General features: G+C 43.9%; 1 protein-coding gene across 1 annotated transcript in view; it reads left to right on the top strand.

Moving 5' to 3' along the window:
- The first annotated feature begins 17,889 nt into the window (after window positions 1-17,889).
- Window positions 17,890-21,746, top strand: part of FER (FER tyrosine kinase) — a 295,282-nt gene continuing 291,425 nt past the window's right edge. Inside the window, exon 1 of the mRNA XM_081090052.1 lies at window positions 17,890-17,940. The gene's annotated coding sequence lies outside the window, so the exon portion shown is untranslated. The remainder of the gene's footprint in view (window positions 17,941-21,746) is intronic.

Here is a 21,746-nt window from a genome sequence, read left to right on the forward strand (position 1 = left end):
CAGGGTAGAGCCGATTGGGGGGTTGGGGCACCACCCCCTGTCACACTCAAGGCAGGGTCGATGGGGAGGTTGTGGCGCCACCTCCTGTCACGCACAGAGCAGGGCCAATCAGGGGGTTGGGGCGCTGCCCCCTGTCACTCACAGAGCAGGGCCCATCAGGGGGGTTGGGGCTCTGTACCCTGCCACGCACAGAGCAGGGTCGATCAGGGGGTTGGGGAGCTCCCCTCTGTCACGCACAGAGCAGGGTCCATCAGGGGGTTGGGGAGCTCCCCCTGTCACGCACAGAGCAGGGCCCATCAGGGGGTTGGGGAGCTCCCCCCTGTCACTCACAGAGTAGGGCCGATAGGGGAGTTGGGGCACCCCCCGTCACACACAGAGCAGGGCGGATCAGGGGGTTGAGGCGCCACCACTGTCACACTCAGGGCAGGGCTGATAGGGAGGTTGTGGCCCCACCCCCTGTCACACACAGAGCCGCAGGGTGATCAGGGGGTTTGGGCGCTGCCCCCTGTCATGCTGATCCCGGTGCTGGCAGGCATATTACCCTTTTACTATATAGGATAGAGGTCTGGTGCACGGGTGGGAGCCAGCTGGTTTGCCCTGAAGGGTGTCCTGGATCAGGGTGGGGTCCCCACTGGGGTGCCTGGCCAGCCTGGGTGAGGGGATGAGGGCTGTTTTCAGGCTGGCGGGTGACTGAAGCTCCCAACTGCTCCTTTTTCTCTTTTTTTGTTTATTCTGGGCCAGCTTTAGCTCTGACTCCAGCTCTGAGGCCTCTGCTGCTGAAAGCAGGTATCTGGTGTGTTTGTGTTCTATAATCGAAACACTGTATCAACTCCAGCTCTGAGATCCCGGCTCGCTGAAAGCAGGTTTCTGGGGTTTTGTTTAGCTTCTATATTTGTAACTATGTTTCAAACTGAAAGCTCAGAGGCTGGCAAGGCAGGCGGGGAACGTTGGAGTCCTCTGTCACTGAAGCAAGCAAGCCTCATGTTAGTTTCAAGCTGCCTGGCTGCCGGCGGCCATCTTGGCTGGCAGTTAATTTGCATATAGCCCTGATTAGCCAATGGGAAGGGTAGCGGATGTACGCTAATTACCATGTTTCTCTTTTATTAGATTGGATAAGTTCTTTGGTTGATCTTTTCTCCCCTCCCCTCCCCCCCCCCCCCCCCCGGCCTTCCCTGTGGAGTTCCAGTCTGTTCCATGCTTCTATGTCTCTGGATCTGTTTTATTCGTCTGTTTATTTTGTTCATCAGATTCCTCATCTGAATGAGATCATGTGATACTTATCTTTGCCTGACAGGCTTATTTTAATACTCTCCAGGTCCATCCATGCTGTGGCAAATGGTAAAAGTTCTTTCTTTTTTACACCTGTGTAGTATTGAGAGGGTTAGCTTGAAACACAGGCAGACAGGGCAGGGGTCTAGTGGAAAACAAAGGCAGGTGAAACATAGGCAGGGCAGACATGGCAGTTTCAGCAGCCAAACCACAGGAACCAACCAAGCAGAAATAATAAAATGTTTCTGACTCAAAGCGGGAGGCATGGGAAACCAAGGGAGACTCCGCCTGCAGTAAACAAAATGTACAAACACATAGAAACAGAAAAAGTTCAGCATAAGAATAGAGGAAGAACACATAGAAACAGGGAAAGTTTAGGCCCGTTGCTTGTCAAAAACAACTGAGGGAATCAATCAGGTGACGACACAGGTAGACCCAGAGCAGGCTTGTAGCAAATATATACCCTGCTTTAACGGCAGCCCATTATTGGGTCCCCCTCCCCTTGCAGGGAATCTGAATCTGCTTGTAATAAATTTTCCACACTTTGCTTAAATTTTCTGGTCCACGTAGCTCATTCTTTGGCGTCGCGGGACATGACCCCGAGAAAACACCTTGGCTCACCATTCCGGTTATCAGTATTCCATTGTGTAGTTGTACCATAGCTTTTTAATCAAACTCATCTGCTGATGGGCACTTGGGATATTTCCAAATCTTAGCTATTGTAAATTGAGCTGCTATGAACATAGGGGTGCATATATTCTTTTTGACTGGTGTTTCCAAATTCTTAGGATATATTCCTAGAAGTGGGATCTCTTGATCAAATGGGAGTTCCATTTTTAATTTTTTGAGGAAACTCCACATGTTTTCCACAGAGGCTGCACCAGTCTGCATTCCCACCAGCAGTGTGCTAGGGTTCCCTTTTAAATATTTTTAAAAGAAACATACACATATAAATATAAAATGAAAATATAAAAATATATAGACCACATATAGTAAATGATAAAATTAGAAATGTAAAAAGGGATAGCTATCATATTAATAAATTTACCTATAGAAACAAAATGGCCCTCAGGAAAAAAAAATGTAATTAAGTGTAATACACAAGAGATATACCTAATACAAAGTACCTACAAAAGTTGAGAATTAAAAATCAAAGAAGTGTCCGACAAGTATGGCTCAGCGGTTGAACATCTACCTATGATTCTCTCTCATTATCGATGTTTCTATCTTTCTCTCCCTCTCCCTTCCTCTCTGAAATCAATAAAAATATATATATATTTTTTAAAAAGCAAAGAAGCAAGTCACAGAGTGAAACAAAATTAAATAACTCAGATTGAGAAAATACTACAAAATATTAAGAAATATGGCCCAGATGGCGTGGCTCAGTGATTGAGTGTGGACCTATGAACCAGGTCATGGTTCGATTCCCAGTCAGGTCATATGCCTGGGTTGTGGGCTCAATCCCCAGTGTGGGGCATGTGGGAGGCAGCCAAAGGATGACTCTTTCTCGATAATGATGTTTCTATCTCTCTCTCTCCCTCTCCCTTCCTCTCTGAAACCAATAAAAATGTATTTTTAAAAAAGAAAGAAATAGACTAAATGAGAACAATAGAAAAATGGGCAAGAAACTTGACCAGACACTCTCAGAGGGGCATATCTTCCTATAAATACATGGAAATGTGCTCTATCTCATTTATCAGGAAAATATAAATTAAAGCCTCTACTAATCCATCAATACTAAAAATACCAAGTGTTGGTGAGGATATTGGGAAGTGAGAATTCTTATACACTGTTGGTGGGGGTATAAACTAGTAGAACCACTTTGGAAAACAATTTTGCATTATGCCATAAAGTTGAATGTAAACATGCCTCTCTCTGCTCCCCACTCCTATGTTTGTTTATTTGTTTTGTTAATTCTCACCTGAGGATATTTTCCCATTGATTTTTAGAGAGGATGGAAGGGAGGGGGAGAGACAGAGAGAAATGATGTGAGAAAAACACATGGATGGTTGCCTCCCACACTGAACTCCGACCCTGGGCGGGGATCAAGCCTACAACTGAGCTAAGTGCCCTTGACTGGAATTGAACCCTGGAAACTTCAGTGAGCTGAAGCTTTATCCACTGAGCCAAATCGTGTAGGGCAGCGGTTCTCAACCGCTGGGTCACGACCCCTTTGGAGGTCGAATGACCCTTTCACAGGGGTCGCCTAAGACCATCGGAAAACACATATATAATTACATATTGTTTTTGTGATGAATCACTATGCTTTAATTATGTTCAATTTGTAACAATGAAATTGGGGGTCACCACAACGTGAGGAACTGTATTAAAAGGTCGCGGCATTAGGAAGGTTGAGAACCACTGGTCTAGGGCATACTTGCTCCTTCTCTTCAGTTTAGTTTAAATACAACCACACACTCAAACATGCAAGCACACATACACCCCAATTCAATGTTTGAGGGCAAGTATATTATTTGGAGGGTAAGAAGATAAAGATGTGTGAAGATTCTGAAGAAAATTTATAGGCATTTTCTGACTTTAGAAGTTAGCTTTCCATTTACACCTATTTCCTTAAAAGCTTTGCTTTAACAATGAATTTCTTTTTTAACCATTCAAAATACATTCACTGAATACCTATAACATGCCAGGCATTGTGCTAAACAGAAGGAAAACAAATTAAAAAAAAAAAGACTCAACCTCAAGGAAGTCTAGTTAAGTAGAGGATAACACAACTAGTTATAATACAGTGTGGTAAATGCAATCACAGACATAGTCACAAGATATTATACAAGCAAAGAGGAGGATCAGTTAGCTGTACCAGCAAGTATTACTAGTATCCTGTAGTACTAGACTCTTGCTAGTTCTTTTTTGGTTCATAAATAAAACAGATTGATAAAGTGACTTTCTAATAAATAGGAAAGAAGAAAAAAGTAATGGATATGAATTCTACTAAAGCAGAATTATTGTGCTGTGAGCAGCAATAAGCAAAGAAAATTAAAGCATAAGATATGTACACAATCCCTTACGGCAGGAAAGTAGATCGATGGGGTGAAGTTACCATCAGATGGTTCTGCAATGCCTGGCTGGCATCTGGAATGGAGGAATAGGAGATGACAGGCTCCTAAGTGGGAAGAAAAGGAGTCAGTGCACAATAAACAATTATAGTTGGGTGAGGATAGAGTTCTTATAAATAAATAGGGTGCCTATATTCAATAGTTGCAAATATTTAAAATAATAGTTCCTACTCTATCATGTAGGTAGGAAGTGGTTAAGGAATAAACATTTTCTGGAGCTGAGGAGATATTTGGGAAACCTGGAGTCAATTGTGCTAAGAAAACAACTGCTTTACATGTGCATTGCTTTGAACAGCTTGTGGGCTAGAGAATTGAGATGAAGACACGCGGTTCCACAAGAAGTCAACATCAATGGGCATCAGAGCAAAAGTTGGAATTGAATATGGGTCCTTGGTTTGACAGAGAACTTCTCAAGCAAGTTAGATGTTTACATTTCATTTCCAAAGGCAATGAAAAACCATAGGTGATATAAAATTGTTTTCTTCAGATTTTCAAAAGTATCTATTTTGATCAAAGAAGAGCTAGGAAGAACCTGCATAATTCTTATTATTAAGAAAGACTATTAGGGCCAAAATTAGCTTCCAGTTTCACCACCCTACTATGGGGAGGTGAGGAGAAGAATGTGTTAGGTGCGTTATTGGTGCTAGGGAAATACAGTACTCCTTCCAGCTAAGTCCTCACACATGCTGTTCCCCAGGCCAGGGACACTATTTAGTCTGGCAGATTCATCCTCATCTTTCAGGTTGCAGTTAAAATTGGACTTTCTTAGGGAAGTCTTCCTTTTTTCCTCTTCCCCATCTACACCACCTCCCCTCAGAAATCTCCCTGTTATAAGCTCGCAAAGTTGTAATTAAGGAGTGTTTTGTGGGTCGCTATGTAGTCTGTCTCCCTTCTATCCTCCAACCAACCTTTCAACTTCAAACAAGCCTCGGAAGGGCGGGGACCCTGGCAATTCTCCTCACCAAGGGTGGGCATTCATCTCCACCGACTTGCTTTATTGACACATAGCCTGCAATCAATGAGCATGGAATGAAGGGACGGACGGGTGGGTGGATGGATGGATGGATGGATGAGCTTCTGTGTTAAGTAGCTAACAACGCCAGGACCACTGGAGGCACTCGACACATAAATAATTCACATTATTTTCTTATTTATTAATTCTCACAAACCTGGCATAATGTGGTCTAGAAACGAAGGGAAATCAAACAGCCCGCCCGAAGTCAGGCGACACCGGTCAGGCCGGACCTGCCGACTGCCCCGGCTGGTTCCCCGGCGCCGGCCCACAGGCTCCCCTCCGAGGCTGGGTCTCCCCCGCCCGCCCCAGAGGAAGCTCGATTCCGGGGTTGGAAGGCGGCTCCCAGAGGAGGCAGCGCCCAGGACCCTGGCACCCCCGTGGCCGGGAACCCCGCTCCCCGAAGGGAACCCTCCGCCTGAGAGCGGCGCCCGGCGTGGGAACCCGGAGCCCAGTCCCCAGACCGAGAGCAGCCCCGCCTCCTCGAGGACCCGGAGCGGGCGGCGAAGTCGCGACTAGCGAGGCTGGTCCCGGGACCCGGCCGACGCTGACTCCCCGAGGCCGCTCTAGGACGACGGAGGGGCCTCCTCTCTGTGGTTGGGACGGGGCTGCGGGGAGCCCGGAGCCGCCGGGACCCGGAGCTGCCTGGCCTGGGTCCTGGGTGGGGCCCGGCGTCCTCCTGGAGCGCACAAGCAGGAGCCGGAGCTGCAGCCGGAGCGGGAGCCGGAGCCGGAGCCCGAGCCGGAGCCGGAGCCCGAGCCGGAGCCGGGAGAAGGCGAGGAGAGGAGGACGCTCCGGCCCCTGTTCCCCTCCGCACAGGCTCTCTGGAAAAGCTCTGATTTCTAAAAATCTCCAGCACAACGTGGTCATTTTTTGCTCAAAATTCCACCCTCCTTTTCTGTGTGGCAAAAAGGAAAAGAAAAACTGTTTCCTGTTTTGTCTTTATTGTTTTTAAAGAATGTTTTGCGTGTTTCCTTAGTTTTGGTTCTAATTCTTGCGATAGAACTTTGATGCGGTGGAAGCCCATGAAAGGAGCCCCTGGGCAGCTTCCTAGGCAGAGCAATACACAGCTAACTAACAGCCTTAATAATTTTTAAAAAAAGAATCCAATATTTGCTGTTCTCTACACTGTAGCCAGCTCAGTAACGAAGTACCCAGTGACCACGGAGGAGGGAGAATTTTTACATAATTAGAATCATAAAGATAAAAGGTGAGGAGTTCATAAATCCAAAGCCCTGAAACATGAGCGGACATCCCATTTGAAATGAGTTACTCTGTGGGGTTAATGGGAATTAGCAAGGGAAAATGAACTGTGTATGCGTATTTCAAAACAATGTCAGCTAAAAAAACACAAAACTTTCATGACTAGGTTTATGGAGGTGACAAGCAATAATTCTTAAATGTCCCGCAATTAGAAGAGGTTCTACATTATGAAGTGAATTTAGAGGATTATAGCAAGATGGTAAAGCATGACTTCTTCATATGCTTAGTCTTCATTCAAAAGGCTTTGTCATTTCCTCTGTCTTTAAAAAGAAGCCTAATTCCACTTATTTTTTTTAAAAAAAATTTTTTCTTTATTTTAGAGAGGAAGAGAGAGAGAGGGAGGGAGAGAGAGAGGGGGAGGGGGGAGAGAGAGAGAGAGAGAAGAGAGAGAAAGAAACATCAATGATGAGAATCATTGATCAGATGCCTTTTGGGGAAAGAGCCCACAACCCCAGTCTTGTGTTGGGGCCAATAATCCAACGGAGACCTCCTGGTTCATTGGTCCATGCTCAAACACTGAGCCACGCCCCCCCCCAACTTTGCTGGGTACTTTGATAAATACTAATACCAACAAACAATGTTTCTTTGTGTTTAATTAGGTATAGGTAGAAACATTCTTGCATGGCTCAGTAAGAGGTATAGAGGTATGGATCATTTAACTAAAACGGAACGTTGATGCCCCTGACTAGTGAAGTACCCCAAGGAATTCAGTTTCAGTTGGAAAATCTTAGAGCTGTTTCAGAATACTTATTAATTATCTTGTTATATAACCCATTTTAAGAATCTTTTTTGGCAATCTTTTATTCTTAGTGGCTCCCTCTAATAGCTTCCTCATTTTATCGCTGTGTGCATAATGGTGTTCTTTAGTATATCCAAGAGAGTTTTTAATGTTGAAATATGCAATGACTCAAGTTTCACTCCAGCAGCTTGAAAGAGTGATAATGAGGTGCTCTCCTTTTTACATTTAAACTCCCCTTCCAGGCATATAATTTCATTTAAAAGTTGATATTGTTCTTCTACATTTTCTATTCAATAATATAATGCAAAGCAATGATTGTTCCCCTAAGAACAACTTTAAGTTTTCGGAAAGCTGTGGTAAGGACCTTGCAGCAAACTCTAAAGGTATCATTTGGGAATTTAACACAATATGCTTCAAAGCCAGATAAAAGGGAAGGTTCTAAATTAAAATGTGTGGATAAAAATCTGTAATGTGAAAAAAAATCTGTAATGTGGCAGTAAATCAGTAGAGATATAGTGGGTGGCAAATAGAATTGCAGGAAGAAAGTGAAGATATCTGGTTGTCTGGGAGCTTTTTAGTAGGGCTCAACTCTAGCTCAAGATTGTAGGAAGAATTACTTAGACCACAAAGACATAAGGAAAAAGGATTTTTGCAGGTGAGAAGCTCATGAAAATAAATACTGCCCTGGCCAGTGTGACTCAGTTCGTTAGAGCATTATTTGGTACACCAGAAAGGTTGTGGGTTTGATACCTGGTCAGGGCACATACTGGGGTTTCAAGTTCAATCCCCAGTCAGGGTGTGCGTGTGGGAGGCAGCTGATCAATGCTTCTCTCTCACATTGATGTTTCTCTCTCTCTCTCTCTCTCTCTCTCTCTCTCTCTCTCTCTCTCTCTCTCATCAATAGAGAAAAAATTTTTAAAGAAAATAATAAAAGTAACAGTACCTAACATTTATGGGGCATTTATTAAATGCCAGGCACCATGATAAACATTTTATGTGCATTATTCCATTTAATCCTCATAATCACCTTATGAGGTTGGTACTCTTATTATCCTCATTTTACAAATGAGAGAATTAGGTAATTAGACCACAAAGACATAAGAAAAAAGTCTTAATGTAAGACTCAGTTAAGTAATTTCCCCAAGGCCACATAGCTGGGAAATTATGGTGCAGGTTCTCAAACTTAGGTTTGTCTGATTTTTAGAGCTATAAAGAGGTTTTCATATCAGCTATGCTCTTTTTTACTTCAGAAGGTTAGATCTTCTCTACTGTTCTGTCATTTTGCATAGATGTTGGTCATCTTTTTTTCCTCTCAAAATCACTCTTCTACTTCTGAATTAATAGACTTAATTGTCAAGGAAGCATAGATAATGGTTAAGTGGTTCTTGAATTAGGTCACCTAAATTCAAATCACAATACTTACAAGCCGTGAGACGATAAATCATGCATTTAACCTCTCTTTGTTTCTTTCACATCTGTAAATCTTTATAGTGTTAGTCCTACCTCACAGGGTTTTTATAAGACAGTGTGTGTCAAAGTACTTGGGACATATCTGAACACAGTTTACATGGTATTTATTGGAACCCAATAGTGCATTTGATAACACTCTCTGACAAGAGCCTGTGAAGAAGCAGAGGCCCAGCTAGCATTTGCTGTAGGGGAAGGAAGCAATACATGTACCTCTAGCCCTCTTTGAACCTGGAGTCGTTCACTCAGGGTTGGGGAAGAGGAGATGAAGTAAAAGGTAAACAAATGCCATCGAGTACTGCTATAGGAAAAGCAGTATTTTATACCATTGATGATAGACTAAGTACTGATGAGTTTTTTTCCAACTCTGGACATTGATTAACATTGTTAAATAGGCAGCCAAACTCAGGCTCACTCTGCAAGAAAATGATTTATAAAGAATGCCTTCTTCCTACCAATCAAACCTTGCTTATTAAAGTTCCTAGTAGGTCTTTCTTACCCTGGTAATATTGACCGTCATTATTGCTACACTGAGGTTGGAAGCCTAGTATGTTAACATCCAGATTCAGAAAACAGATACATCTGGATGTGATTAGTCAGAGTTTATTTTAAAAAAGTATTCACGAAAAGATTATTTAAACTTGCTGTTTGTAACCTTCTTTGGCATTTGGATTCTACTCTAACTCGACAGTACTATTGAAGTAACAATATCCTCACATGCCAGCAGTTTGACAGTTTGAGTTCAGATGTCTTTCCTAAAGTTTCATTATTTCTTTTAGAACTAGACTGGGATAAAATTATTTTTAATTGGATTTTTGGGTTAAATTTTTGTTGATTTTTAGAGAGAGAGGAAAGGAGAGGGAGAGAAACATCGATATGAGAGAGGATCATCAATAGCCTGCCTCCTGCATTCCCCCTATGGGGATGGAGCCTGTAACTCAGGCATGTGCCCTGGCTGGGAATCAAACTAGACACCTTTCAGTGCAGGGGATGACGCCCAACCAACTGAGCCGCACTGGTCAGGGCAGTCAGCTTTGATCTGTTAACTTTTAGGAATTGTCCGTTATTGTACGTTGTTTCCACAAATAAAACTCTGCTTGTTGAAAACAGAAATACTTTGAGCTAGGATTCATATAACACAAAAACTGGGACACATGTAGTCAATCACTGTTTGATTGAATTGAGTTATATTTGTAATTTTTTGTTGAAATTATGTTCATTTATATTAGAATCTACTATTCTACAATAATAATGTCAGCTTGAAGATACCTCTTAATATATCCTGAGTTCCGTCCCTCCTCCTCATCCCAATGCACCATGTTAATTCAAACCAACCACCATCATCCCTTCCTTTTAGCAGTCTCCTGATTATTTTCCCTCTTGTTCTCCTATAATTTATTGTTCACATAGCAGCATAAATTATCCTTTTTCAAAAAGTAAAATTAATCATATTACTCACCTGTTTAAAACTCTCTGTTGGCTTCTCATTGCAGTTAGAATAGAGTATAGAGTGTTGTTCTTACCCATAAAGTTGTGCTCGTCTCCACCTTATTTATCTACTTCCTTTCCTCTTGGTTCACTGTGTTCTAGTCACGCTGGTTCTCTTTATGTCCCTGGGACACTCCAAATCATTCCCATGTTGTCACAGTGGTCGGCAAACTCATTAGTCAACAGAGCCAAATATCAACAGTACAACGATTAAAATTTCTAGCCAGGCTGGCATGGCTCAATGGTAGAGCATTGACCTATGAACCAGAGTTCATGGTTCAATTCCTGGTCAGGGCACATGCCTGGGTTGTGGGCTCAATCCCCAGTGGGGGGCATGCAGGAGGCAGCTGATCAATGATTTTTTTCTCATCATTGATGTTTCTATCTCTCTCTTCCTCTCCCTTCCTCTCTGAAATCCTATATTAAAAAATATATTTTTAAGAAAGGGAGGCCTTCATAGTCTCCTTATCTAAAATTACAAGGACCCTCCCTGCACCTAGCAGTGCATATTTTATTTCACATTGCTTTGTTTCACTTTCTACCTAGAATTTAGCACTATCTGAAGTGGTCTTATTTGCTTAATTGTTTAGTATCATTTCTACCACTGAAATAGAAAGTTACTGCTGGTATATATTAGAAACTAAATAAAGTGCTACTTAGTAAATTAAAAAGCATACAATGCAATAGAGATTTCAAAGTGTTTATTTAAAAATGAAAATCTCACAAAGCTACAGTAATTAAAACAGTATGGTACTGGCATAAAAATAGACACATAGGCCAATACAACAGAATAGAGAGCTCAAAAATAAATCCCTACAAAAGATAATCAACTAATATTTGACAAGGCAGCCAACAATACTCAATGCGAAAAGGATAGTCTCTTTAACAAATGGTACTGGGAAAACTGTATTACCACATGCAGAAAAATGAAATTGGATACTATCTCTTACACCACTTACAAAAATTAACTCAAAATGGATAAAAGATCCTATATAATAAAAGGCTAATATGCAAATAGACTGAACAGTGGAACAACCAAACAACCAGTCGCTAAGACGTGTGCTGACCACCAGGGGCCACGTGTGGAACATGGCAGGCGTTGGCTGCAGCGGGATGGTGGAGCAGGTGAGCAGAGGCTGTCGTTGGAGCGAGCCACTGGTGGTTACTAAAAATTCTTTGCTCCTGCTCACCACAGTCCCGCCTGGTGCTTGCATCTGCTGCTGGCGCTGGAGCCGCTGCTTGCACCCGCTGCCAGTGCCTGGCGCTGGCCCGGTCGCCCAGTGCATTCAGTGGGTGCGAGTGGTGGCTGCTGGCCCGACCGCCCCTCAGGGCTTCTCCACCTCCCCCTGCTCCTGAGATGTGATTGGGCAGCAGCCACTGCTTGCACCTGCTGCTGGTGCCTGCCCCAGTTGCTCCACACCATCAGCCCATGTGAGCAGGGCCGGTGCCGTCAGTGTTGTGTGGGAGCTGCGGTGGCAGGAGTGGGCTACCGGCAGACAGGGGACTGGGGGCTGCAGCAGGAGGGGCTGAGACCCGCCCCTGTGCCCACCACAGCCTTGCGGCCCACAGTTCCTTTCAAGGTGCATGAATTTGTGCCCTGGGCCCCTAGTTTAAACATAAAACTTAATACCATAAAATTCCTAGAAGGAAACATAGGGCAAAACTCCTTGCCATTGGTCTGGGCAATGACTTTTTTGGATATAACAGCAAAAGTATAAGCAAAAATAGCAAAATTTAACAAGTAGAACTATATAAACTAAAGAGCTGCTGCACAGCAAATAACAAACAAACAAAAAAACAATAAAAAAATGAAAAGGCAACCTACTGATGGGAGGTAATATTTGCAAACCATACAGCTGATAAGGGGTTAGTATCTAAAATATATAAATAATTCATACAACTCAAAATTCAATCAATCAATGGGCAGAGGAACTAAGTAGACATTTTTTTTTTCCAAAGAAGAAATCCAAATGGCTAAAAGTTACTTGTAAAGATGCTTAACGCCACTCATTATCAGGGAAATGCAAGTCAAAACCACCAGGAGATATCACCTCCTACCTGTTAGAATGGCTATTATCAAGAAAACAGGAGACAACAAGTGTTGGGGAGGATTTGAAGAAAAGGGAATCCTTGTTCACTGTTGGTGGGGCTATAAATTGGTTCAGCCACTATAGAAAACATTATGGAGCTTCCTTGAAAAATTAAAATAGAACTACTATCTGATCCAGTAATTCCACTTCTAGGTGTATATTCAAAGGAAAGGAAAACAGGATATATGCATGATTATTGCAGGACCAGTGATCTGGTGCACGAAATTCATGCACATTAAAAGGGAATTAATTAGAGAAAATATTTTAATATTGCTATTTGCCCTTTCTCTATAAAATAAGTGTCAGAGATGAAAGAAAATCAGTAAAATGTATATGAAAACCTTACTCCTATCAGAGTCTGGGGTGCGCCGTGGGACCCAGAGTCAAGTCACTGCCCACCTGCATGTGCCTTGAAATCGTGTAAGACCTAGACCTGGCTGGGCGGGGGTTTGCACCCTCAGGTCCCACGGCCTGGTGCTGGGTGGGGAGTGCAGCCTCAGGAACCCCTGTCAAGCCCTGCCAGGTGTTGGGAGGCGCAGCCTCAGGTCCCCCATCCCGGTGCCAGGGGGCCTGACCCTGGCCTGGTACTGGGTTGGGGGCTGCTCCTTGAGGTCCCCTGTCAGGCCTGGCCAGACGGGGGGCACAGCCACAGGTCCCCCGCCCCAGCCCGGCGCCACGCAGCCTCAGGTCCCTGCTGATTGCTCATTATGGCTCATTATGGGAACCCTGCCTCCACTGTGGGTACAGCCATCTTGTATTACAGGAACCCCACCTCTGTTGTGGGTGCAGCTATCTTGTGATGGTGTGAGGGTTAATTTGCATATTACCTCTTCATTATATAGGATTAGTCACAACAGCCAAGGTACAGAAACAACCTAAGTGCTTCTCAATGGATAAATGGATAAAGAAGATTGTACACACACACACAAATATTACTCAGACATGAGAAATAAGAAAATCCTGGCATTTGTGACAACATGGCTGGTCCTTGAAGTTACTATGCTAAGTGAGGTAAGTCAGACAGAAAAAGACAAATACTGTAGGATATCACTTAGATGTGAAATCGAAAATGCCAAACTGTTTAAAACAGAGAGTAGAATAGTGGATACCAGAAAATGGGGTGGGGGGAAGACTCGGGGTATGTTGTTTAAGGGTGCAAATTTGGCACTAGTAGATAAATAAGCCCTGGAGAGCTAATGCACAGCGTGGTGATTAGATGTACAATACTATATTATAAGCTTGAGAGTTGCTAAGATATTGATTATCCCTATCACAAAAAAGAAATGATAATTATGTGATGTGATACAGTTGTTAGCCAACACTAAGATGGTCATCATATTGCAATATATAAATGCATCGAGTCAATACATAGTATACCTTACATTTACACAATGTCCTATACCAATTATGTCAATTATATTATATATGAACTTATACAATGTCAAATGTCAATTATTCAAACAATGAAATCATAATTTTAGCTGGAGGAGAGGGAGGGAAGGGACATGCAGAACACAATTTCATCACTCTTATTTGGAGAAAGTCTCTTAGGTTAATGACTTTCTGATGAATTAAATTTTTTAGAACTTTCATTTTGCATCACTCACTAAGTTTCTTCTTAGTGACAATCATGACATTTCAAAGCAGACTGTGAGTTTGAAGTAAGAGTAAAAAAACTCAATTGTTTTCCTTTAAAATGCCCCTAGAAATAAATAAGGATAGGTATGAGTTCCATATTGCATACCTCATCGTTATCTATATTTTAGGAGTTAGGTTATGAATTGTGAATTAGAGATAGCAGAAAGTCACAAAGCAAAGGAGTTGGCAGAAAGGAAAAAAAGAGAAGAAATGTAGATTAAAGAAAAAGGAGGGAAAATGGTATGAATTAGTGGCACATAGCCAAGATTTCTCTTGAAGCCTATTATGAAAAAGGATTAAATAGGAAAATGGGGAGGTGGAGTGATGGAGAGATAGGGTAAAGGAAGAACTTTTAAAATCATTTTTTACTAATTGCCTAAGGTTTGATATCCATGTTATTGTATTCATTTGTCCAGGTAAGTGATGTTATTAGAAAAGACAAAAATTGGTATTTGGAAAAATAGAATATATACTAAGGACTTAGTATTTGTCTATAGTTAGGCAGTACTGAGGCATTTCAATAGCTATGATAGTACCTGGTATAGATCTAAATTTTAATGATAGAAGATGAATCTCTTAAATCCTATGCTAACAACTTCAACTGAACTAATATCCTTCCATGCCCTGTGGGGGTAACTAGTATTTTATGAAGCCCATGGATCATCTAGACAGGAAATTATTTTCCTTTATTCTTCCATATTCTCCCTACATTTACAAGATGTAAGGAAATTGCACAGTATATTTGAAATCAGGTGAAAGAAAGTTCTTATTAAATATGTTGCAATGCAAAGTGATTATAACAGAAGGAACATTTTATACTGGATTCGCTATAATTTTTTTTTATCAGTTTCAGAAATGCAGCATAGATTTTTGCCACATTCATTTACTTCAAGTACATTCATTCAAAACTGAGTGCTTGGCATATGCCAGACAGTTTTTAAATTTCTTGAATGAATAGGTGAGAACTGAGAGAATTGTTGAAGAACTGGAAGGATTCTGTTTTCGGAGATTTGAGTTCCTTAAACCACATACACCATGTACATCAAACAGTTCTATTATTACCTTCAGACATATATTTATTTTAAATATTTTAAAATTGATTTTTAGGGAGAGGGAGAGAAACATCATTCGGCTGCTCCCCCCCCCACTCCCCCCTGCCCCAGACACACACACACACACACACACACACACACACACACACCACTACTGGTAATTGAATCCACAACCTGGGTATGTGCCCTGACCAGGAACAGAACAGGAATCAGTGACCTTTCAGTGCACTGGATGACTCTCAACCAACTGAGCCACACTGACCAGGGCATCAGGCCTTTAGTTAAAGCTACTTTCTGGGACTATGTAAAAACTAATTTATCAAGTATATCTTTTAGATTTAGAGTTCCTTGTATAAAGGTAATCCTGAGAAATCCTAAGGTTCTTGGAAATGACATGCCTTGGTGAAGCAATCCCCAAAGTTTCCTTTTGTCTTTATTTGACCATTTAATACACAAACATTCATTTCATTCACGTTGACATGCCATATACCACAAAATTTAATAGTATCTTTTGACCCGCTTTACTCATTTCAATTCCTACTCCAGGAAACCATCATTCTCTTCTCTGTATCTATAAGTTTAAAAAAAGAAATTCCGCATATAGGCATGGCTGGTGATGCTCTCAGTTGGTTGAAGCATCATCCTGTACACTGAAAGGTTGTACGTTTAATTTCTGGTCGAGGCATATACCTAGGTTGTGGTTTTAGTCCTGGTTGGGGTGAGTAGGAGAGGCAACCAATCGATGTTTCTCTCTCACATCAATATTTCTTTCTCTCTCTTCCTCTCTCTCTTCTAAATCAATGAAGACATATCCTCAATTGAGGATTTTAAAAAAAATCCACATATAAGTGAGATCATATGGTATTTGTACTTCTTTGACTTGTATCACTTAGCATAATAACCTCAAGGTTCATTCATGTTGTCATAATTGGCAAGATTTCCTTCTTTATGGAAGACTGACTAATATTCCATTGTATATATACCACCTTTCTTTATCTATTCATGGGCATTACCTCTCAATATTTGCACGCATTTCAAAGAGATAGCTCTCAGGCCCTTGAGGACGACAGTCCTGGGAAGTAAAGCTGACAAAGCACTAGCTGATAGACCTATTCAGTCATCAGAAAGATTTATCTGTGGCTCAGTGGTTGAGGGTCTACCTATGAACCAGGAGGCCGTGGTTAGATTCCAGATCAGGGCACATGCCAGGGGTTACTGGATGGATCCCCAGTGGGGGTGTGCAGCAGACAGCTGATGAATGATTCTTTCATCATTGATGTTTCTCTCTCTCTCCCCCTCTGAAATCAATAAAAATATATGTAAAAAAAGATTTATTTTCACTTCAAAGAGACTAAAAAGTACTCAACAATTACAAGTTTTCTAAAGTAAATGATCTGAGAAGGGAAATCTCTTCCTCCATTTTCAACGGGAAAATTAAGTCTCTTATTTTAAAATTTGTCTTTACATGTTTTGGGTTCTTTGACTTGGAAACGGTAGATAAGAAAAGTCTGATTTAAAATTGATGTTCTTCTATGGATAGGGCTTTCACTATGGTCAAATAAATAACCCTGTTTAGAAAAAATAGTCACCCCTCTTCTTTGGCTCCCACGTAAATGTTTTAAAGGGGTGTAGTGTGGAGGTGAGGTTGATTGAAGTTAGATTCGCTCCAGGCAAAGAATGTGGTTCAACCCAAGTACATGATACAATGCCTTAAAAAGTCGGTTACGGGAACACACCCTTGAATAGTGACTAATACCGATCATGCTGTTAACAGAGCACCTAGTTATCTCTCTTAGCTCACGTTACTCATTTTCTACTAAATTCTTTTGGGGAAGGACGCTGCAGTCTCACTGGAAGAACAAACCAATTTGGGTCCAGGCATTCTAGTCTCTCAAAGAGGTAAGAACTTTCACTGTAAGGACCACCCGCAGGACGCTTTTGAACAGCATCTATCCCAATTCTAGCATCGAGGCTGTCGCCTTTTCTTAGGAGTCTCAGGCGCGGGAGTTCAGGGGTGAGCAAGACCCAGTTCCTGCCTTCAAGGAATTGACTCCTTTGAAGAAGCTGAAAAACACTCTAAAGTTACAACTGATGGAAGCTAAACGTACAGCAAAAAGGGACCGACCCTGAAGGTGACGGGCGCGCAGTTAGGGGTCGGGGTCCGCGATCCCAAAGCAGCCCCAGGGATCGCCAGTGCCCCGCGGGCACTCGGAGCATTTCAATCACGCCTCCGCCCCCACCCTCCGAATTCCTTTCCGGTGGCGATCGGCGGGGTAGTCCCTCGCAGGCGGCCCCAGCTTATCACTCCCGGCCTGGCCACTTCCCGGCAGGGCCCGGCGAGTCTCCCAAAGTTTCCTGTGACGCCGCCGTCCGCCTCGGGCGCATCCCGCCCTTGCTCCCACCCGCCAGCCCGGGGCACCCGCTGGAGGAGCGGGCTGCAGGACCCGAGGGAGCCGCGCAAACAGCAGGACTTCGGGACCCCACCCGGGCCGGGGAGCGGGTCCCGAGGGCGGCGGCCGCGCCCCACGCACCCCCCCTGGCCGCGCCCGCCGCCTGGGTCCGCGCACGCCCGCCCGGCCGAGAGCCCGAGTCCCACCCTCCGGGGCCCGGGCCAATCGGCCGCGCCCCGCCTCCAGGGAGGTGGTGGAGGAGGGGGCTGGGGGCCGGCCGGCTGCGCCGCCTTCCGCTCGTGCCCATTGGCTGAGGCCTCGAGGTGCCCCGAGACCGGAGCGCAGCTGGATTGGCCGTAGAGACTTGTGACAGCGGCGCCCATTGGCTGCGGCGGCCCCGTGACGCGGGGTGGTGACTGGCTCCCGGGTCTGAGGGGCTCCTGCTTGTCAGGTTCTAGGTAAGTGAGTTTCGCGCGGCGGGCGGCGGGCGCTGTTGCCCGGGGCAACGCCGGGGGAGGGGGGAAGCGGAGGGAAGCCGGCGGAGAGCGGGGGCTACACTCCTGTCCGCAGAAGGGTGCCGGGGACTCTGTCCGGGGTGCGGCGGCTGCGCCGAATGCTCTTCCTACGCCCTCAGCCACCCCCACCCTCCCGCCCCGAGCTGCGGGGTCTCCCGCCCGTCCCGCGCCCGCGGCGGAGCATTCCTGCTTCGGATTTGGGGCCGCGCTGCCCACCCGGCCCCGCGAGGCCCGCCCCTCCCACCCACCGGGGACCGGAGCTTGAGGGGGCGGGTGCCGGCGCGTAAATGCTGAGGCGCCACGGCCCCGCCCCATCGCCGGGTCGGGGGTCTGCGGGGTGTCGGGAGGTGGTGGGGGGACGATCGGCACCGCCCATCACGCCCGCATCTCCTTTCTTGGGTAGCTTCTCCCCTGGCGCGGCCCCCCAGCTGTGGCGGCCACCCGGACCCCTAGGTGCTCCCCAATTCCTACCGCTGGGGCCCTGCATCGCCCTTGACAACCCCCCGCCCCTCCCCGCTGCAGTCCGAGCCCCGCTCTTCTCCCGCAGGTCAGCTCCCTCTCCGCCTACCTTTACCCCTCACCTTGCATCCCAGGTCCTGTCGGGACCCTGGTCCTTTCTGGGCCCGAGGGGACTCCAAAGAGCCAGCCAAGAGATGAACTCTTAATAAGTGTGAAGCCGCTGCAGCCGGGGAGGTTTTGCACTGTTCTCTCCTTGCCATTTCGGGGTGAGGAGTGTTGGGAGGCACCTTTGGGTCAGCTTCCTGCCATTGGCGTTTCCCTTAGTACCAACTTTTCTTAAACACACCGTTTGGGTTGGTATTGGTACCGCCTGGCTGGGGTACATCATGCACAAACGATAAGGAGTTAACTGTGAAGTTGTCGCTTTTTACTTCGCACATTAAGTGACGTTATCCAGTGCTGTGCAACCCCAAATCTAAAAACGTATTAAGGCTTGTAGCCTTTGATATTCGTTCGCCTTATGCTTAAAAGAAGGCTCCATCTTCTTAATTGGTAAGAAGCTGCATATAATGTAGTGATCTCACTGTCACTCTGACATCAGTGGCCCTAAGGGGGTAGTATACCGTTTTCCTCCGGGTATTTTAAGATAATAAAGTTCTCAAATGGTGTCTCTGTATGTAAAAGTATAAAGTAAAAATCAAGAATAGACCAAAACTATTAGTGATTAAAGACTAGAAAATACTTTTCAACATATGGATTGGGAATAGGATTAAAAACAACAAAATATTGCAAAGTATAATTTCACTACCTCAGTGTTGTAGCCTTGGTTCATCTATTTAGAGAGACATTTACGAAGAGCCACAAGTTTGCCAGTTAATGCGAAGGAAGGCTGGGTGTATCTTGTAATCCAGGAATAATTTTCTGCTAGTATTCTTGAACCAAGGGAACTGTTTCCAAAGGTATTGGGAATGTAGTAAGAGAGCACGTAGGCATATGCGGACACGTTTTCCGTTTTTCTTCCATGAATGTGGAAACGTTTTCTCTATCTTCTTCCATGAAAGGCCTTTGTTGAACATCTGTTTCTCCTCCACACGGATGGTTGGCAGCATAAAACATATACCATGTACAGTTATTTAGGGGCCAGTTAATGCAGCTTCTGTCCTACTTCAAAGGTGGTTGTCAGTAGTTTGGAAGAAACAGTCTAGGCTTTTGGTAGAAAATTCACTTTCAGATCATCTTCAAATGTTAGGTAACTATAACTCTGGTCTGTGACCATTTCAAACTTGCCATTTTCTTTCCTCCAGTCACAGAAAACTTGAATTGTTCAGTAATTACCTACACAGCAATAACATTTTTAAGACAGTTGTTACGTAATAAATATAAGGAACAGAGGAACTGACGTGATCAAGTTAGAAAACCAGCATAACTATGTATCATTCCAAAATATTGTAAGGTACTTATTTCTATTTGTAGATGGAAGTAGTGTTTATAAAACCTATAGCAGTTTAATTCCATGAGACTGTTATAAAGTATGCTTGTGAGTAAGAAATCATCATCTTTGTAAATCAAGGCCCAGATAAGTAAATTGCATTTTGGTAATCAGAAAAAGTGAATATCTAGTGAACTTGTTACACAAATAAAAGTTTTGTTCTAAGATTGGACTCCCATGTTAATAGATTCTAGTTTTGTACTTGATTTTTAAATAAGCATCTTTTTTTGAAGACAGGTCCAAGGGGCTATGAATTATGCAATGCATTGGTAACATACTTAATAAATTGGATCAATCTAAATATGTGGTTTTGGAATAAGAATGTATTTTTGTAATGGACTCTCTTTAACTATTTAAATCCTGTTTACTCTTTAAGTATTTAAATCCTGTTTACTAGTTTTAGTTTACCCCAGAATCATTTTTCATACATCATTTTTATAACTAATTTCTCAACTATTGCAATTAAGAGCTATAGAATTTATAGATCTTTGGATTAATTAATTTTTTAAATATCTCACTTGTCTTTGACATATTTATGTGTGTTTATTTTACCATATTGCTGAGGGATTAAAGGGAATAAGCAGGTCATAGTTTTGGATCTTTGGAAAGAATAAGATTCTTGGATATTTTTTAAATCAATTTCTAGGTCCCCCCCCCCACCCCCCCCCCGACTTCTGTTTTTCCGTTTCTTCTTCCTTTTTAATTTTTTTTTTTTATAAATATATTTTATTGATTTTTTACAGAGAGGAAGGGAGAGAGATAGATAGTCAGAAACATCGATGAGAGAGAAACATCGATCAGCTGCCTCCTGCACATCTCCCACTGGGGATGTGCCCGCAACCCAGGTACATGCCCTTGACCGGAATCGAACCTGGGACCTTTCAGTCCGCAGGCCGACGCTCTATCCACTGAGCCAAACCGGTTTCGGCTTCCTTTTTAATTTTTACTAGAGGCCCGGTGCACGAAATTTGTGCACAGGGGGTGGGTCCCTCAGCCTGACCTGCACCCTCTCCAATCTGGGAGCCCTCAGGGGAGCCCTCTCCAATCTGGGAGCCCTGACTGCTTAGGCCCACTCCCTGTGATTCTCTGCTCTCTGCAGGGCCTGGCCACTCCACACCTGCTGCCCAGAGGCTCTCTGCAGCCCAGAGGTCCTCCACGGCCAGGGCAGGACCCTTGCCTCATTGCCGCAGTGATGACGCAAGCATCCCGCCCCAGCCACTCCACACCCGCTGTCCAGAGGCCCTCCGTGGCCAGGGCGGAATGCTTGCCTTGTCGCTGCAGCAACAAAGCAAGCATTCTGCCAGGCCACTCATGCTGCCTGCTCTCAGCGGCTGTCCCCCCAGGACTGGGGGACTCCGGCGGGGCTGAAGGGACTGGGTGCCACCATCTTGTGGCTTTGGGTGCTGCCATCTTTGTGATGGAGTGATGGTTAATTTGCATATTACACTTTTATTAGATAGGATTATAAAAGTTAAATGCTTTAAAATAAACTTAGTAAAACTATAGAAAAGAAAGTCACTGATAATTCTACCATAGTTAATGTGTTGGAAAATAACCGAAACTTTCATTTTTTTTTTTTTGGTGATACTACCTACCATTGCAATTTTACGGTTTTCGTTGCAGTGTATCTGCACTTGCATCCAAACTTGTAAGACTTCCTGAACTCGAGACTCAGTTACCCTAAATTAGAAGAAGGCTCCAAGATCTGGAAGGAAACCGGAAAGGAATAAATACAAGGCATACTGGGGTTAGAACAAAAGAATCCGACCCAAGCGATGATCTCCTTATTTCATAAATATAA

This window comes from Myotis nattereri, assembly GCF_964212035.1.
Source record: "Myotis nattereri genome assembly, chromosome: 4".
In the NCBI taxonomy this organism is placed as follows: Eukaryota; Metazoa; Chordata; class Mammalia; order Chiroptera; family Vespertilionidae; genus Myotis; species Myotis nattereri.